The sequence below is a fragment of the Alexandromys fortis genome, unplaced genomic scaffold (assembly GCF_014885135.2).
Source record: "Alexandromys fortis isolate MF-2015 unplaced genomic scaffold, M_Fortis_MF-2015_v1.1 scaffold_73, whole genome shotgun sequence".
Lineage (NCBI taxonomy): Eukaryota > Metazoa > Chordata > Mammalia > Rodentia > Cricetidae > Alexandromys > Alexandromys fortis.
In genome coordinates, this window is record NW_026067959.1 from 4,675,700 (window position 1) to 4,694,432 (window position 18,733).

Below are 18,733 nucleotides of genomic sequence, written 5' to 3' on the forward strand. Positions count from 1 at the left end.
AGCGTAGGATCTCTGGAAGAGCAGCCAGCCAGTGTTTTTAACTGCTGAGCCATCTCTCTGGCTCCTCATTGTATGGATTTATAACATTGTTAGTGGACATTTGGGTTATTTCTACTGCCTTATAGCAATTATGAATAATGTTATCATACACATTTAATTACATATCTTTGAATAATTTTTTTCTCTTAGGTTTGAACACATGAATGTAATTTCTGAATCATTTGGAAATTCTATGTGGAATTTTTTGAGGAATTGTCAAAACAATTTTGGACCAGTATTTTGAAATTTTTTTTCAAACAAAAAACATGTTGTTTTCTATATTGACAGCATACACACTGGCAAGGTATGAGTGTTCCAATTTCTCTAATACTTGCTATTAACTACCTTTTTGAGTGTAGCTGAATTAATATGTTTGACGTGGTAGCTTACTGTAGGCTTTTTCTTTATGTTCTAATTATTGAAAGTAAACCCTAGTTACTAAATTCACATGTGGGAATATTTTTATAGTGAAGAAATCAGGGTCAGAGACATGTAGATTAATCACTAAAAATGCAAATATGAAGCACTGGCTTTGATACTTCTAGCTGTAGAAGAGGAAAGTGGCTTACAAACTCTCCAACACAGCACACAGTGCATTCTGGATAGACACAGTGAGTGAGACGGGGAAGACAGGTCTGCCCCGTCAATGCATAGGGACCCAGGCCTTGTAACCAAAGCAAGGCAGGGGGTAGAGTGTGCTAAAACTTATCCACAGCTGAAGGACATCTGGCTTTGTGTCTAAGATTCTCCCCATACAATTCTCCATTTCAAGTCATATTTGTGGTTGTGAATTATATTTTTCCAACTCGGTTTTAACTGCATTATTTAAATTTAATTATAAAAACTATACTTAACTTAAATTTTAGTTCTATAACTCTTTTTAATTTGTTTTATTGATTTTATTGAGCTATACATTTTTTTCTCTGCTTCCCTCCCTTTCTCGCCCCTCTTGTTCTACCGTCTCCCATGGTCCCCATGCTCCTAATTTACTCAGAAGATCTTGCCTTTTTCTATTTCCGGTGTAGATTAGATCCATGTATGTCTCTCTTAGAGTCCTCATTATTGTCTAGGTTCTCTGGGATTGTGAATTATAGGCTGGTTTTCTTTGCTTTATGTCTAAAAGCCACTTATGAATGAGTACATATGATATTTGTCTTTCTGGGTCTGAGTTACCTTACTCAGTATGATGTTTTCTAGATCTTTCCATTTGCCTGCAAATCTCAAGATGTCATTATTTTTTTCTGCTGTGTAGTGCTCCATTATGAACCACATTTTCCTTATCCATTGTTTGGTCAAGGGGCATTTAGGTTGTTTCCAGGTTCTGGCTATGACAAACAATGCTGCTATGAACATTGTTGAGCACATGTCCTTGTGGTATGATTGAACATCCTTTGGGTATATACCCAAAAGTGGTATTGCTGGGTCTTGAGGAAGGCTGTTTCCAAATTTTCTGAGAAATTGCCATACCGATATCCAAAGGGGCTGTACCAGCTTGCACTCCCACCAACAATGGAGGAGTGTTCCCTTTACCCCACAACCTCTCCAGCATAAGTTGTCATGAGTGTTTTTGATCTTGGCCATTCTTACAGGTGTCAGATGGAATATCAGAGTTGTTTTGATTTGCATTTCTCTGATGACTAAGGATGTTGATAATATTATAATTCTGATAGTACCATATGATTAAAGATGTATTATCAGCAAAAAAATCACTTTCTTTCTTATTCCTATGTTGTAAAGTACACGGTGTCAAAACCAGGCTGTTCATGCTATAAAACATTTAAAAACCTTCAAAATGTATTTTCTCTCAAAATTTCATCTTCATATTTTAGCTCTCTTTATAGAAAAAAAGGTCCTTTCTCACCAGACTGGGTCTGGAAAAGAGAAGAAACATCATACTAAAGGAGAAACACAGAGCAAGGCAAATGATATGTTTTGGTAAAGTTTTAAACAAAATGTAAAAACAACAACAACAAAACCTCTTCATTTTTGAGCATGAAAGTAATTTTTTCACTGAAGAATATTTGGGAAATATAGTGTGTAAAGGAGACAATTGAGATCCTGTGTTCCTTTACCACACAGAGATAATGGTTAATGCTTTGGTACATACCCAGACAGTTTTTTTTCTCCCCATATGTAAATAAGCAACTCAGGCAATCACCAATTCCAGTCCAAGATGGCAGGCAGATCTCCCCAATAGAGATTTTCTAGGTATTCTGAAAAAATGTAGAAAAGCTCATCTTTTAGGATTTCTGTCAACATGCAGGGTCTATGAAGGAAGAGGAAAGGAAGAAGGCTGGTAGGGAGTTGACACAATTTTAGGGTTCTTAGCTTGCATAGCAAGTTTCAGACTGAATGCCAGATCTGCTTTGCAGTGAGGAGAACAAAGGAGACAGGACAGAGGTGTTTTAGTGGGGGATACTGACCTATTGCTGAGTGCAGGAAGAATGTTGGGATTAGGACCACCGTGTGCCTTGTCCTGCTAGGGCCATCTTAGGAAAGGGGTTGACTTGTCCTCCACAGGTGGAGTTCATTAAAGGTGCCAAGCTTGGCTTCTAGGTAACAGCTATAGGGGGAAGCAAGACAAGGAGTAACGTCGTACAGATAGAAAACAAGTTCATTTGGAGCTGGGGAGAAGACTCAGAGGTTGAGAGCACTGGCTTCCCTCCCAGAGAACTCCTCTTTTGATTCCTCGCACTCCTTCTCGGGGGATCTAATGCCCTCTTGTGGTTTCTGAAGGCATTGGGCAGGCACATGTAGCACAGACATACTTGCAGGCGAAATACACATGACCTAAAACGGAAATTAAAAAGGAAAACGAATCAATTTATTTCCAACCCTTTTGCACATTTTCTGGAAAAAGGATATTTTGAGATATGTTTTAAGATGGCAACTTTAATTTTTCAGCCCAAGCTACTGGCAAGCTTAGACAAATGTTTCAAGAATGATAATAGGCATACTCAGAGAGTCTGTCATGCTTCTTATCATTCTTAATGGCAGAAATTGCATTGTGTTATGGGAAGCAGCTACAGATGTTTGAAGAATGTGGCTCCTACAATGCCTTAACAGTGTTCAGCTTTCATTGTGATCCCTTTTTGCCTCTAGAAAGCTTTAACAAGCCGCAAGTTACCCATCAGTAGGTAGGGTGCCTAGTCCAGTCACGGCTGTTGGAAAAATTTTTCAACACAACCAACGATTGTTAAAATTCCCTGTGTCTGCTTTGGTGCAGTTTCAGGTCAATTTCTCCTGCAGTGCTATGAATGAAGGAGTAGCCCCGGGCCACAAGAAAGAGACATGCAGAAATGCTGCCCACAGCCCAGTCCCACATAGTATGTCAGAACAAAAGGATTGGTATATGGTGGCAACTCTTGTGGTCTTCCCTTAATACCGAGCTGCCCTTTCTCGTTATTGGCCCTTTATGAATAAGGGGTTGAACCTGCCCCTGATAAGGCAACCGAAAAGTGCTGGCATTTGAGAAAGGATAACCTGGAAATACGTTCTTGGGTTTTAGTTACATATTTACATCTCCCCAGGTCTAGCTGCAATTTGAGAAGAACTCGGAAATCAGGAGATAAGTATTCTTGCACTCAAAAGAAGGGCAGAAGTCAGCCTCCCTTGTGATCTACAGTCTGGATCTCCTATCTGTGAGTTGAATCTCTCTTGCACGCGGGGCGAGTGCGGATCGCGCAACAGAGGCTCCTGTGTGCCTCTGACAGGAGAAGTTTGTTCCGAGCTTCATAGTGTTGTTTTCATCTTGATAGACTAGTACAATCTGGCGGGATGGTGGGGGGTGGGGTGGGCGCTGGAGCTGGGGGAGGGCTCAGGCAGGTGAACAATAAGAGCTTACATGCTGCTGGTGGAAATGGATACATGGGAGCGGAGGCAAGTGAGAGAACGAACTGGGGAATTTCAGAAAGAGTAGCATTGGAATAGGCTGAAAATGACAGAAAGAAAGGCTGCGACAGGTGCTCATGGGAGATTCAGTTGCAGGTTCACTAACCCAGCACCATCCATCATCCTTAGGCTATGATGAGGATTCAAAGTTCAACAGCAAGTGAGGGGCTGGAGAGATGATGGTTCAGTGGTTAAGAGCACTGGATGCTCTTCCCGAGGACCCAGGTTCGTTTCCCAGCACCCTCATGGCAGCTCACAACTGTCTGTAACTCCAATTCCAGGAGATCTGACACCCTCACACAGATGTACATGCAGGCAAAACATCAATGCACATAAAATAGAAATAAATAAATTATCAAGACAGAGAGGGTCATCTTGGTCTGCATCTCTACTTCATTTTGATGCATTTATTTTTTTAACCTTGGTATTAGGAAACCCTGCTTCCGGCGGCATGGCTATTCATATATGTGAGCTGAAATCAAAGCTAAAGAAGGTAAGAATCCCGCATAATGACGTTGGTAGCCAGCCTGTCTGTTCCTCTGATGGCACTGCCTCTTTACCTCTGAGGCTACATGAAATCTCCATCAACAGAAGCTGCCCCAGGCCTGAAGTAAGCAGCATTGATCGATCTGTTAACTGGTCTTTAAGGGATCCGAGTAGATGCCACGTTGCTAACGGTTCAGTTTCCACACATTCTTCCCCACTCCTCCTTTTTGGTTGGCCCTGCTTCCGATCAGACCCTTTGGATTGTGACTGGTGCAGCTGTTGGGATTGAGTATACCTGTCCGGGGTCAGAGTTAGCGAACAGAACTTGAACGCTAATGGGGTGACTACATTTCCGGGTCTGTGTTCGGACACCCTGTGTTTCCACTCAGACTGCGGGGGATGCAGATTTTGTCGTTCTTCTATTAAACAGAGGCTGAGCACGTACCGGTTTCTTCAGTTGCCTTCAGCGCCAGGCCTTTGTCCTTCAGGGGTCATTTCCACGGGAGGGGAGCTGCTTGAATGCGTCCTACTTTTGTAGTCTGACCAGCGTGTGTCCTAGGAGGTGAAATCTGCAGCGCTCTCCTCCCAAAAGACTCGGGGAGGCTTCCTCTGTGAAAACTGGCTGGGCTTCCTCAGCGTTGATTTCCATTTTTGCATAATCTAGGGAAAGATCCCATGGATCTTGTGTACTTGCGTGCGCTTTGGGTTTGGAGGTAGGAGCCACAGCCTGCAGAGAAGTTCCTGAATGAGTGCACCAACGGCACATGACACCGCCTTCTGTGCTGGCTTGGTTTTTAAGAGGATGCTGGGCATAGTCTGATTCTGGCTTTTAGAAGCATGGTTTTGTCTAGCACCCTGCACAAATAGATGTACCCAAATTCAACTGGTGGTGGAGAGCAGATTTCACAGCTTAGCAGAGTCTGCCATTGAGTCTAACATGCTGGCTTCGTCACAGTTTTCTGAGTTTAGGAAAATTATCCGGGAAAAGGATCTGGTGCAAGGGGGTGAACAGGGCTAACACGGGGCGTTGAACCTGTAGTAGTAAAGATGCGGAAATAAGATGAAACAAGATTAAACTTAAGTTTATAGTTAAATTCTGTGTTGTTTTTTTCTTTCTCAAGGTGAAGTCCCACTATTTTGCCCTAGTCACTCCCAAACTTGAATCCTTCCCACCAAACCTCCCCCAATAGCTTCTTTGTGGCGCACTCCATGACCAGCAGGGAAGGACGACCACGAGTCGAGGATTCTTCTGCAAATCACGCTTTATTGGAGCCTCTTGGTTGAAAGGAGAGTGGAAGCGAGGGGCGCCAAGCAGCGGCTGCTTATATAGGGGGTAAGTTGTGCCTGGATTGGCCAATGCGCGCCTGCCGATGCTCCTGGCCACGGGATTGGCCCTAAGCACATCATCACCACTGCGCATGCCAGAGGCAGGGTTCCACTGCATTGCCTAATATGGAATTGTTTACCAAGCGAGGCCGCGGGGCCAAGCGCCATCTTGTAATGGCAGCCACTCGAATCGGCTCCCAGCACTTCTTATTAAAATTTCTCATTCTAAATAGATTTATTTGAAGAACAAAATATGTCTGAAGTCAGAGGTGAAATTTGGGCCTTAAAAAATATGTTCTATACTTAATATTCTGCCTCTTATTAAAACTTCTCTATCCAAAGTAGGCTTATTTGACGTAGGAAAAATAAAGGAGACGAACTAAATGCATAAGGCTATTTTTATCATTTAAAAGCAGAACTGTTGAAATATCAATCTATGTATTTAAAATAAGAAAAAGTACATGTTTAATATACATGAGATATTTAGAATATATAGACATGAGAAGGTGCCTTATATATTATGCAATAAACTGACATATTGTGGGGGTTAAGAAGGGATTTGTTTTTCTAATTTTTGGTATTATTTGAATATTTGTACTCAGTATATTTATTTTTAAAAGAAAAATATGCATTTTCATGGTCAATTTTTAGCAATCTTTGAGAAGATTCAATTATTTCTACAAAAGGAACTATTTGTTAAGGATTTCTTAAAGATAAGTAATATGGGCCAGGTTTTAGTTAGAAAAGAGAACACTGAAGAATTAAACTGGAAAGAAATAAACACTAAGAATTAGCATATTTGAAAGAGTGGATGTAGACCATGCTCTTAACAAATGCGTGGCTATTCACTTCATCACATGACGTCACTGATACCAACTCTTCCAACTCAAGAGAGATAAAAGAAATATGATCATGTACTTTATGATAAGAGTGTCTAATTAAGGCTGCATGTAAAGACGTGACAGACTACGTCAAGAAACTCTGTTGTGTAAAAGTTTCCTCTGAGACTGCAACATTCAATCCTGTGGGGAAACTCAGTAAGCAGGAAGGTAAACAACTCAAAACACCTTCAGGAAGTCCCAGAAACAGACCAGATTCAGTAGTTCCCTCCCTGCCAGAGTAAGCAATAAAAGCTGAGAGTCCCTCTCAGACAAGATAAGTTGCAGACAAGACTCAGACCAGACCAGCTACACGGAAGAAGCAGACTCAGACCCACTGAGGGTCCTGGAAAGGACACTCTCCAATCTGCTGAGCTGCCTGCAGGCTGTACAGTGTGCACCATCCAGGTTCCCAGCTTTGGGAGCTGTCACCCAAGCTGGGATGGGCCTTGGTGATGCAGCTGTCTTTGAATCAAATCTGCTCCTGTAAGTAACTCCAATAAAACTCATTGATTGACCAGAGTGGGCGTTGGTGGTTATCTGTATTTTGATTTGTTGTGGGACCTCTATCTCCGGTAAGCAGATGTGTGTGTTACATCTCCTAGGAAAAATTTTGTCAGAAACTTTAACTGTAGAGCAATACAGTATATAAATACTTTAATTAATGACCAACAGGATTTGGTAGGAATATATTCTGTGTGGATCTACTAGTTTAACTAGTTTAATTGAGGTTATTGTGCTTCTGGGAAAAAGTCACTTCAAACTACTTAGTCTAAGTTTTTTTCTGTTTTCTTTTTCTTTCTTCTTTCCTTTCTTTTTTTTTTTTTTTGATATAGGGTTTCTCTGTGTATCTCACTCTGTATCACTCTGTAGACCAGACCGGACTAGAATTTACAGAGATTTGCCTGTCTCTGCCTCCCGAGTGCTGGGATTAAAGGCATGCACCACTACCACCTGGCTAGTTAGTCTAATTTAAAGAGCAAAACTGAAGATGACATGATGGCTATTCTTGGTCATCAACTTGATTACACCTGGAATTAACCAAAGTTCAAGCTACTGGATAAACTTGTGAGGGATTTTTGTTGATAGAATCATAGGCAGTGAGGAGTCTTGCCATAAATATGGGCCACACCTTCTGGTGGCAGCCTGCATGAAGGTCATGGATGAAGGAGGCACTTGCTCTTTACCTACTTGCCCTCGCTCTTGCTGGCAAGCTCATTCCTTCACTGGCATTAGAGCCTACTTCTTTGGATTTCTGAAGTGTACTGAAGATCATGTTAGACACCCAGCCTCTGGGACTGAATAACTATTGGATTCTTGGACTGGTAGATTGAACAACTATTGGATGCTTGTCAAGAGATAGCAATTGTTGGAATAATCACACCCCAACCTGCAAGTCCCTCTAATAAATCTCATTTTTATAATCATAGATTCATTCTACCAATTCTGTTTCTTCAAAGGCTCTGGTGACTACAGATGAATAGGCCACATGTTTATTACTTTTTCTCAGAAAACTATAATTTTTTTTAAGAATACTTATGTTCAGATTCTATAAGAGAATGGAGGGATCAGTGATTAATTTCTTCCATGGAAACCAACTTGCTCATAACAACATAAAAGAGATATCCAATGGTGGAAATTTTTTTTATTGCAAGTAGAATGAGCAGGTACATATTCTAGGAACAGGCACAAGGCAGACATGAATAGCAGAATAGCGTAGCATTTGCAGCAGGTAAGTGATGAATCTAGGAAGGTTTAAGTTGTGTACGTCCCAGTTAGACTTTGTCCTGTAGACAACGTAAAGCCATGAAAAATATGAAGCACAGCTGTGCACTTGCTGCTGTAAAACAAAATCATGGTCCAGAAATTAAGGCAATTTAAATGGGAACTTACGGGGTAAGTTTATAGTCTTTGACATACTACCCTTTTCCCTATACAAGGAAAACAATAATGTTCAAATAGTAATAGTTAGAGTTACAGATTCTTAAGTATTGTGCCAGTATAGAAACTTTAAAGCAACCACAAAAATAGAAATCATGGGGATGAAGAAATTAATATTTTTTGTAGGTTTTATTAGCTTTTTACTATAGTTACTGTAGCATGCGTTTCTCTTTTAGCTGAATGCCTATTGTGGGCCATATATTCTTCTATTGTGGTAATGTTTTCTGACTCTCTTCAATGGCTAATTTGATACAACTGAGAACCATCTGGGATGTGAATCTTTGAGGGGAATCATTTAGATCAGGTTTATCTGTGAGTTCATCTGTTGGGAATTTTTAATTTTTGAAAATATTCTGATAATTGAGATAGGAAGATCTACCCTGAGTGTGGGCAGCACCATGGTTTGGGTTGGGGTCCTGAACTGCGTAAGCCTGAAGAAAGCTAGCTGGGCATAAGCAGGAGCAAGCAGGTAGCATGGATGCATTCATTGGTCCTTTGCTTACTCCCTTTTTAAACTAGAGAACACTAGAGAAATACTTAAGAGTTTTCTAATTAAAAAAATTATTTTAGCTTTTGTGTATGGCTGTTTTTACCTTGCACACCTGATGCCCATAGAGGCCATAGATGCCCAGAGGAAGACACTGGATCCCCTGAAACTAGACTTCCAGATGTTTGTGAATCTCCATGCAGATGCTGGGATTTGAACTTGGGCTCTCTAGAAGAGCAGCCAGTGCTGTTAACTGCTAAGTCATCGCTCCAGCCCCAAATTTTGTAAATTTTACTTAAAAATATATTTAACCTTACACCTATCTATCTATTATTTATTGGTGTGTGGGGGCATATGTGGAGGTCAGAGACCTTTTCCTGTACAATAGCATCCCAGGGATGGAACTCAGGTCATCAGGCTTGGTAGTATGCACCTGTGCCCAATACCATCTGCCAGCCCCTAAACTACATACTTTCTTAATTTTAGGGTAGATTTAGAGTCATAGAAAAGTTACAAAGCTAGTACAGCAAAGTCTCTATGCCCTACACTTTACATAAGTATATATTTATTTAAGACAACTTAATTATGGTGCATATAAAGTTGGAAAGTCCATATGCTATTTGAATTTCCTTAGTTGTTGATTCTTTTTTCTTCCTCTGGAGCCATGCAGAATACACATTGTCTTTAGTCACTTTGTTTTCCTGCCGTTTTTTGCTGTGACAGTTCATACTAGTTTATTTTATTTATTTGTTTGTGGTTTTGTTTTTTTTTTTCTTTCAAGAAAGGGTCTCATTATGTAGTCCTGGTTATCCTAGAACTCACTGTGTAGAACAGGTTGGCCTTGAACCCACAGCAATCTACTTGCCTCTGCCTCCCAAGTGCTGGGATCAAAGGTGTGAGCCACTGTGTCTGGCTAGATTTTTTTTTTAAGACAACGATTTACTGTGTAGCCCTGGCTGGCCTGGAACTCAATATTGACTGGCCTGGAGCTCACTATGTAGACCAGGCTGGCCTCAACTTATAGAGATCTACCTGCTTCCAGCTCCCAAGTGCTGTGCAGTCAAATACAAGTCACAATAATTTGATGTGGCAGGCCTAGTCAATCTACCTACTTCCTTATCTATCTCCTACACACCTATCTCTTTTATCTTTTTATACAGAGCAGGCTAAAGCACAGGAGCTATGGTGAGAAACTGTTAACTGTGAACTCCAGAAACACCGGCCAGATCCCCATTAACTGTTACGCTGTGTTCCTTCTAATAGACTGGGTACTGATTAAAAGAAAAATGATCACACTCACACATCTGGACTCACGAAGGCAGCTTCCAGTAAGTGGCCCCTCGCAAAATGTACTTCCGGCTAATGAGGGTTGTGACTTATTTCATGGTGTCTTAGTTCTTGTTCCAGCAAGGGCTGGAGGACTAGAAAGAATAATTATACAATGTCTTATTGTTTATATTCAATATGTCAGTATGCCTACTAAAACTCATTTCTGTAATCTTTCCTCAGGTGAATGCTTTCTCTTCTTGGAGAAAATGTCCTGAGACAAGAATTTTTGGGTCACGGTTTAATCAATTTTCAATGTTTTAAGTAAGTTACTCTCGAGAGATTAATTTTACTTTCAAGAAGACAAAATGTTTAACATTCTAATTATAAAAAATAGTTAACCTATTGATTCCATTAACAAACTCTTTCCCAACCAATTGAAGATGAGGGTGAGGTCAATTCTGTTTGATTACTGCACTGTTGATTCTTTTACACCATTCTGGCACATAGAAAGTAATGAATAAATATTTGTTGAATGAATGAACGAACCCTGATTCAATTCAAAGAGACACTAAAGATTTCTTGGTGATACTCTGAGCAGGGAGAGGCCATAAAGAATTTGAAAAGGCAAACGTAAGAGTTGTCTAAGAACGCGAATATCTTTTAAAGGTTTGTGTCTACGCAGGTTTCCTGATGTCTGTGAAAAGAAGCAAGAGGCCCTTACTGCTCTTACTAGGGCAGTAGCTCTCAACCTGTAGGTCATGACCCCTTTGACAAACCTCTTTCTCCAAAAATTTACATTATGATTCATAACAGTAGCAAAATTACAGTTATGAAGTAGCAATGAAAATAGTTTTATGGTTGGGAGTCACCACTACATGTGAAACTGTAATGAAGGGTCACAGCATTAGGAAGGTTGAGAACCACTGGTCCGGGGAAGTCATTGTCTTTGGTTCTCTTTCCTGGCTTCTCCAACTAGAACTCTAGCTCCTTGAATTTGTAAAATTTCATTCTCAGCATGATCTATTATTATGTTTGCAATTTTTTCCTTATGTCTTTCACTATGTAGCCCTGGCTGGTCTAGAACACCACACTGTAGACCAGGATGGTCTGGAACTCACAGAGATCCACTTCTAGGCATGGACCATGGTACCCACCTTATCTACAGTCTTTCTAAAAAGCAAGGGGGTGAATCTTAGCACAGCAAGTGCATGTACTGGAAATGAGCTTCACCAGAGGGTCATTTTTAAAGTGACATTCTCAGCAGTTTTGCTTTGTGTCAACTAACCCTGTCTGCCTGCTGCATAAACTAAAGAACGTATGGAGGTTTTATAAAATAGTAACTTTTTGAGTTGCTTCGCTCTGCTCATCATGTACTTGATCTTGAGAAAGTTTTTTGTGAAAAGGCTGGAGATGTAGCTCAGTTAGTGGAGCGCTTTCCTAGCAATGTACAAAGCTGTGGTTCAGTCCCTAGCGCAACAGAAAGCAGGTGTGGTGGATATCCCTGTGATTCCCATCACTTGGGAGGCAGAGTCAGGATAATCAGAAGTTCAAGGTGGTCTTAGGCTCCACAGAGTGCTCAAGGCTAGCCTGGTATAGATAAGGTCCTGCCTCAAAAACATTTTGTTTTTGAAAATATCCAGAATTTCCAGATTTGGAACATGGTACTTATATCGATGCTAGGTAGGATCAAAAGTGTGGTCTTTGGAGTTATGAGGTTTTCCCTGCAGCCTTTTCTTTCCTCCAGTAAGTTAAAAGGGGGCTAATGGTCAATGTGAAGTAATTCTCCCAGATTTAGTCAAAAGATTGTGAGAAGCCAGGAAACTAACTGTTCTAATGGAGCCTACTGAAGTGTGTGTGTGTGTTTGTGTGTGTGTAGGTCTATCTTAGGATCAAGGGCTGTATGAAAATCCATAGGATTTTTAAAAATTGTAGCAGTGATGGGAATGAACATTTAAAATGGAGAAGCTGAGGTCAAATGTCATTTGTGGGGTGTACATTTGCTACTTTACTAGTGTTTCCATGTGAAGAGTGGTGCACATAGGTAAGGGCTAGGCTTTCAAGGTAATTACAATTGTGTAAAAGCATTCAAAGCTCTAAATAAAATTAGTAAAAGAAAAAACATAATAAAGAAGTATGGTTAACTATTATGAGGTAGCTGTATTTGGTTTTGGCCATGATTCTGAAAAATTGAGAATATATTTAAATTAATATATTTTTGGCATAACGGTGTTTTTCTGTGGACAGCTTGTACACATTTAGATGATGCAGTGGATTTATTCTGGCAACCAGAGCAGAGCTCTGTCGTCTTGGTACCTTGAGAACTACAGGGCTCAGAGGACGGGAGTGGGGCTCCAGGGTCAGTCTTACAAGGGGGAAAATAATCGCCTTCGGTAGATCTTGACTTGATTCCTAATTGTTTATGAGGTGAATGACTTTGAACAGTTTCACTTTTAAATGTGCTTTAAACAACCCTTTGTGTGATTAGCTGTATTTCAAAATCATAACTCCCAATGGCTGCGACAATGAGTTCTTTTAAAGCTACAGGGTCAGTGGAATGACATAAAACTTTTATTTGCTACCCAGATGAGCCAAGTTGCTTTCTGCTTTCAAGTGAAAGACGTTGAATAGGGGGCACGATCTTCTGCCTTTCCAAGTACTTATTCTTAAGTCAACATCCCACTCTGTGCGATATGAAGCTTTAGTTTTCTATCTTGCCAGCCACGGTCTTCATTAACTCCTAAGCCATGGTCAATGATACTTCAGCGATACACACACACACACACTCCAGGTGCAGTTAGTTGTTCCTTTGATGGAGCCTCTCCATCCATGTAATATAACTAGCCAAAGTTTCATTAACAACACTCATGAACGAAACCCCACACTCCAATTTAGACAGAGTCTCTGGGTGAGAGGTGGTGACCTGGGATGATTCTTCTCTCAACGGTGGTCTAGAATCACTGAAACAGCTCTAAGAGAACTCTCTGAGAACACCATTCCTTAGAGTGTAGAGTAGACACTGCTGGAGGAAGAGGAGAGGATGCTGGCACTAAGAAGAGAGGTGAGGTGAGCTGGAGGTGCCAGAGCTAAGTGTTGGCTCCTGCCACGAATCTGCCCAGGGCCTGTTTCTGGGAGCGTCATTTTTACTTTGGTCAGTGGCTCTCTGACTAATCTCCCTCGTCCAGGAAAGTGGGAGACATGAAAACCCTGCTTTGGAAATGGCTGTGCTAGACCACAAGAATGCATGAAAAACAAAGAATTCTCAGAGATAAACTCCCTTGACTTAACAGAGCCCCTGGGGGCAGAGGCTTTTATTTGTGCTGGCCCCAGTGACATGTGGTGGAGATCCAGATATGTCCTGGATCTTGTGATCATAGACTTTCTTTTGAAAACAGTTGCTGCCAATCTGTCACTCCTTTGTGCCCGTTTGAAAATGCGGGGTATCAGCTGCTGTCGCTGTTGGTCCCTTTCTGGTTTCCAGCAGGTGGGTGTGTCTGTTTCTTTTCTTTCATCTCCATCCAGCTCTCTTCTTTCAGGCACTTTCCGGTTTGTCAAGCCAAGTATGCCTATCGTGTTGGAACCCAGCCCTGGGACACTCACCAACTCTCTTTGTCTGAGTGTCTGCGTGTGTCCATTCCTCCCTATCTTCTGAAAGCCCACCAGCCCCTTCACAAGCTCACCTACACTGGAGTTTTTATATTGCAGATGCTCAAAAACTGCCAGTTCACCTCATAGCCTCTCTTGCCTGGAGATTCGTTCTTGCCCCACACTTTCCGCTTAGCCACCTTGGCCATCTTTCATTCCCTCCACCCCCTTCCCTGGGTTTTCCAGCTGAGGTCCTACTAACTGCTTTGGTAACTCCTCTGAAGTAAGCAGAAGAACTCAGTAGATTACACGTGAAATTAGGATCTAAATTCTGTCTTTTAACTCTGAGGACAATTATTCTGACGAGTTGTTGAGCACATTTCTTTTTAACATGTGAAATAAACAAAACATAACACTTATAGATGGACACTCCATACAAGGTGGTCATTATTATCCATCTTACTTTTGTAAAAACAAAAACAAAACCTTCCCACATTAAAGATTTTCCCGAGTTTGCAATCCCAAGAGAGGTAGGAGATGGAGAAGTAAGTAGTTCCCAGTCTAGTGACCCTAAAGTAGGACTGTAAAGCAAACAGACCCGAAGCAGGGCCAAGCACTGTGATACTGCAGTGAACCAAGTCCCCTGCACAAGCTTGATGAGACTCACATGGTCCCCTCAGTGCCTTTTGTTGAGGGAAAGCCTTGAACCCCCAAATGGACAAGTTCAAAATGTCCCGAGATGTCCCCTCAGTGGGCCATGAAGCCTCTCTCATGCTATAGGTTCCTATGTTCTGCTCCCGTGCCCACATGATCGATCCTCCAGTCTCCTGATATGTTTTCTGTTGTTACTTGTGCACCTACTTAGGGATGCCCAAGAGCTGTGTAGTTTGCGGGATCCACAGATGAACATATCCCTGGCTTATTCATCTCTGAGATACTCCTTTCCTAGATTTGAGTTTCAAAAGAAAGTTCACTCTTTCCTCCCTTCAGAATTTGACCTTTTTATTTTATGACTTTCTTTATTTCTAAACATTCCAGGTAAGCAGATGGTACGGCTGCATTCTACCAACAGAACACACTTACAAATGAAACCCTTCCACATCCTTCAAACCCCTCAAGCTCTCCAGAAGTTTTCTGTTTGCACTCCTGGCTTTTGTTCATTCTTGAACTCCGCTCTCTCATCTTACCCATCATTGCTGGCTCGATGTCCATACTTCTGGCTGCTGCCCAAACTCTACCTCTTCTCAGGACCCATCAAAACTTCTGTTCAGGATCTAGTTGGTGGAGATCCCAGGCTTCTTAGGAGTCATGTTGTCATTTTCATTGAGTGTATGCCTTCTGTGGATACAACATGGAAAGTAGAATAATAATTTTTTTTAAAAAATGCTCAGTATGAATACATTGACCGGTTATTGATTTTTGCTTTGCTCATATTTCACATTTCCTTTTCTCGTCAGATCCTGCTTGCAGCCAACATAGGATTATATTTGGCACTTGGGGACAAAGATGGCATGGAGAACTAAAACCTGCAGATAATCCTATAAGCTCATTTAGAACAAAGGTTTAATTATACCCCTATCAAGTGAGTCTTTTATCTGAGCTGAGTGGAAATAAACAACAAATTGGTGATCTTCATCTGGTCTGCTTGCTTCTGGAGGCCTTGGCAAGAGGCACACACACTGGAGTGGAGGAGACAGGCAAAGATTCTGCACAGGACAACAGGATTATGCTTGGTCGTTTTGGTCAGAGATGTGTTAAACGCATCACTGCATACATCTTTGGCCTTTCTACGCGAAGAAATAAACATTTGACAATTTGTTTCAGGGTGGACTGAAACTCGTCTGGGAATGTTATGTACTTTCTAATGACTAATTTTCCTCCTTTGTAAACCAAGAGGTTAAGTGGTACTGTTTCTGGAGATGGAGGTGGCCAAGTGCCAGGGTTTGTGTGGGTGAAACAGAAACAAGAGAGGGCACCAATGGGGGACTAACTTGTGCCGTGGCCAAGGGGCTGGGCTCTAGTCCTTTTATGTCATCTTGTACCGTCTGCTTGTCAACAATCATAAGAAGCTGATGTCTAGATGTAAAGCCTATGGCACCCTAGCAGGATATCCATCTTATCTGTTAGAAAGTTCTTTAATCTACTTCCATTACCAACACTGCAGTATGGATTTATTGTGAAAGTATTTAATAATTGTTACAACACCAGGCATTGACCTACAAGAATGGGAACAGATGGTTATTTGGAATCTAAGGTCCAATTGCCTATTGCATGGACCCTGTAATGGCCTTCAAGTGGACCCTCTACAGGTAGAGTGATCTTTGTCAAGGGTATATACCATTTGGTTATACCTGCCTTTGGGTTCTTAAAACATTTCTATGATTCCTTCCTATAACCTTTAAGACAAAGAGCATCCTTTGTACAGTGTTTAAGTACTCCGTTACTATGTGTTTGTGGTACCATGGATAACTTATCTCCTTTACGAAGATATCACCTCCATGAAAGGAGAGATGACACCCCCTCCCATAATTACGTTCTCAACGATCATTCAATATAGTATTGACTTAGACCTGGAATTTACTGAATGCTCTTTGAATGAATAAATTAATAAGAAAATAATCCAAACCTTCCCCCATGTATCTGGCCCAGGATTTTTGTTGTAAAAACATGTGAACTTGTGTTTAATAAACAATTTTATTGAAGATACTTGATACTTCTTATACTGTTACAAGGCAACTTGTTCTTCTAGTGGGGGCAGTGGCAGAAATCTGGGAGTTCTTCTAGGTTACCCTATTAACTTTGCTGCCATCATGTGTGTACTTACGTCGGACCCTCTCTTCTGTTTCCTGGATGGTTCTCCTCACTGTGCCCTCCCCAACTTCTAGTCATTATAGACACAGGATCATTGTAACATGCAGTTATTTCCAGCTAGTTCCTTGCTTTTATTCTTCCTTTTCCCTGGTTCATCTTCTGTGGATCTGTTAAAAAAGCATGCCCCAAATCCAAACTTAACAATGTCACTGTTGCTTGAAGAGTCTTCAGGGTGTCCCACAAAGAATCAGCTCTGAGTTCAATGTAGAAAAATCTACTGTCTTTTGGGACTTGTCTGTTCTTTGATATTCTTTGATGCCAGAAATTTTTATTGAGTACCCACTATGTTCCAAAGGATCTATTGGATGGCAAATAAGAATGTATTTTCTTATTCTTTATTAAGATTTTTTTTTGGTGTGTGTGTGTGCATGCACGCTCGTGTGTGTGTGTGTGTGTGTGTGTGTGTGTGTGTGCATGCTGTGGGTAAATATGTGCTCGTGTGTGCTAGGCAAGGGCACAGTCACATCTCTTCTTATCCCTTACTGCAAATGTTGTCTAATTTAATGGGACCCTCACCTCTAGGGTAGGCATTATATAACTAATATCTATATGTGATTCCATCTTTAATTTTTTGCCATAATGGGATCTCTTTTTATTTCTCAGTTCTTCTGGCATTAGCCTTAAAATATTATTTTGCAAGTCGTAAGAACTATTTTTCTTTTAAAGTATCGAATGTACGAGTAAATTTTGCTCTTCTCCACGTTCACACACGCACGCTATGTACCTTGGTCTGTCTCCCCACTCACTCTTTCGCTTTCTTTTGTCTCCTTTACCAGCGCCCCCCCCCCAGTTTCTCTCCTGTTTACTAGTTTTGGTTTGGTTTAGGGTTCCACAGAGATTAATCAGGCCAGACCCTGTGAGCTTGGAAAGGCCAATCAGAGCCGATGGGTTCACGAGAGGCTGGTACACAATTTGATAAGGGTGCTTCTTGTTGCCCTGGGGTCTGTCATTCACTAACAGATTGGCAGTGTGTGGTGGAGCCCGTAGGTCCTTTCCTCTCCTGCAACTGACTTCAGGAGGGCCTGGCTTCTGTGGCCCCAGAGCCAGTATCACAGCTGTTGTGAGTTCGCAGTCCCCATGTCCACGTCCTGCTTAGAAGATGGCATTTCACAGCCTTTCTCCTCACCTCGAGACCCTTCCTTTATCTCCCCTTCCCCACTTCCATAATGAAGACCATTTTTTCCTTGATATGCTTCATCTTATCACTTTCCTTCCCGAGGAAGGATGGGCTGTTCTTTCACTGAGCACTCTTGTGATGCAGTTTATGTTTCTTTGTGTTTTCCCCACAATAATTTGTAGCGTCCACGTGGCATACCATCTTGTCTTGATCCTTATTGCTTCAGATAAAAGAGAGCTACATGTTAAATGATAAATAAATGCTCAAGAAATGCTTATCAACTGAGGAAACAGCCCCTGAAAGTGCGTAACCAAAGAATATATTATTTAGACTATACATCTTTCATGACAAGGTTTAAGAAACGGGCATTTATTATAATTTTGTGGGTATGTTATGTTCTAAAAGTTGATATATTGCAAAATGTGGAGCCAGGTGTGGTGGCGCACATCCTTAATCCCAGCACATGGGAGGCAGGGGCAGGTGAATCTCTGAATTTGAGGTTAGCCTGATCTACATAGTGAGTTCCAGGCCAGCAGGGATACACAGTGAGACCCTGTCTTAAAATAAAAATAAAAAAATAAAAAAGCAGGATTCTATGTTATTAGGCGTCCTTTATTTGTGGAATCCAGTTGCATTTTGACTTTTTAAAACTTCGTATTAACTGTGATGGAAAATGAACTTGTGTGTGTGGAAGATAAACATACAACTGTGACAAATCTCAGTAGTAAAATTTTTCTTACAGCAGTTTCCTACTTTGATTTACGATGGAATTTGGCACGGTTTGGAATGGCAAATGCTGATATTATTCCCCCTGGAACTTACCAGATTTTCTTTCTGTGGATGAAG

At 41.2% G+C, this 18,733-nt stretch overlaps 1 long non-coding RNA gene across 2 annotated transcripts; it reads left to right on the forward strand.

The window, feature by feature from the left end:
- The first annotated feature begins 181 nt into the window (after nt 1-181).
- LOC126507977 (uncharacterized) lies at nt 182-16,536 on the forward strand. 2 transcript variants are annotated; one of them, XR_007593677.1, is made up of 7 exons: nt 182-343; nt 3,570-3,680; nt 4,362-4,423; nt 5,538-5,749; nt 10,209-10,376; nt 10,558-10,638; nt 15,357-16,536. It is a non-coding gene; the product is annotated as an uncharacterized lncRNA (long non-coding RNA). The 2 variants fall into 2 exon arrangements; XR_007593676.1 differs by having other exon boundaries at nt 10,312-10,376.
- The last annotated feature ends 2,197 nt before the right edge of the window (nt 16,537-18,733 follow it).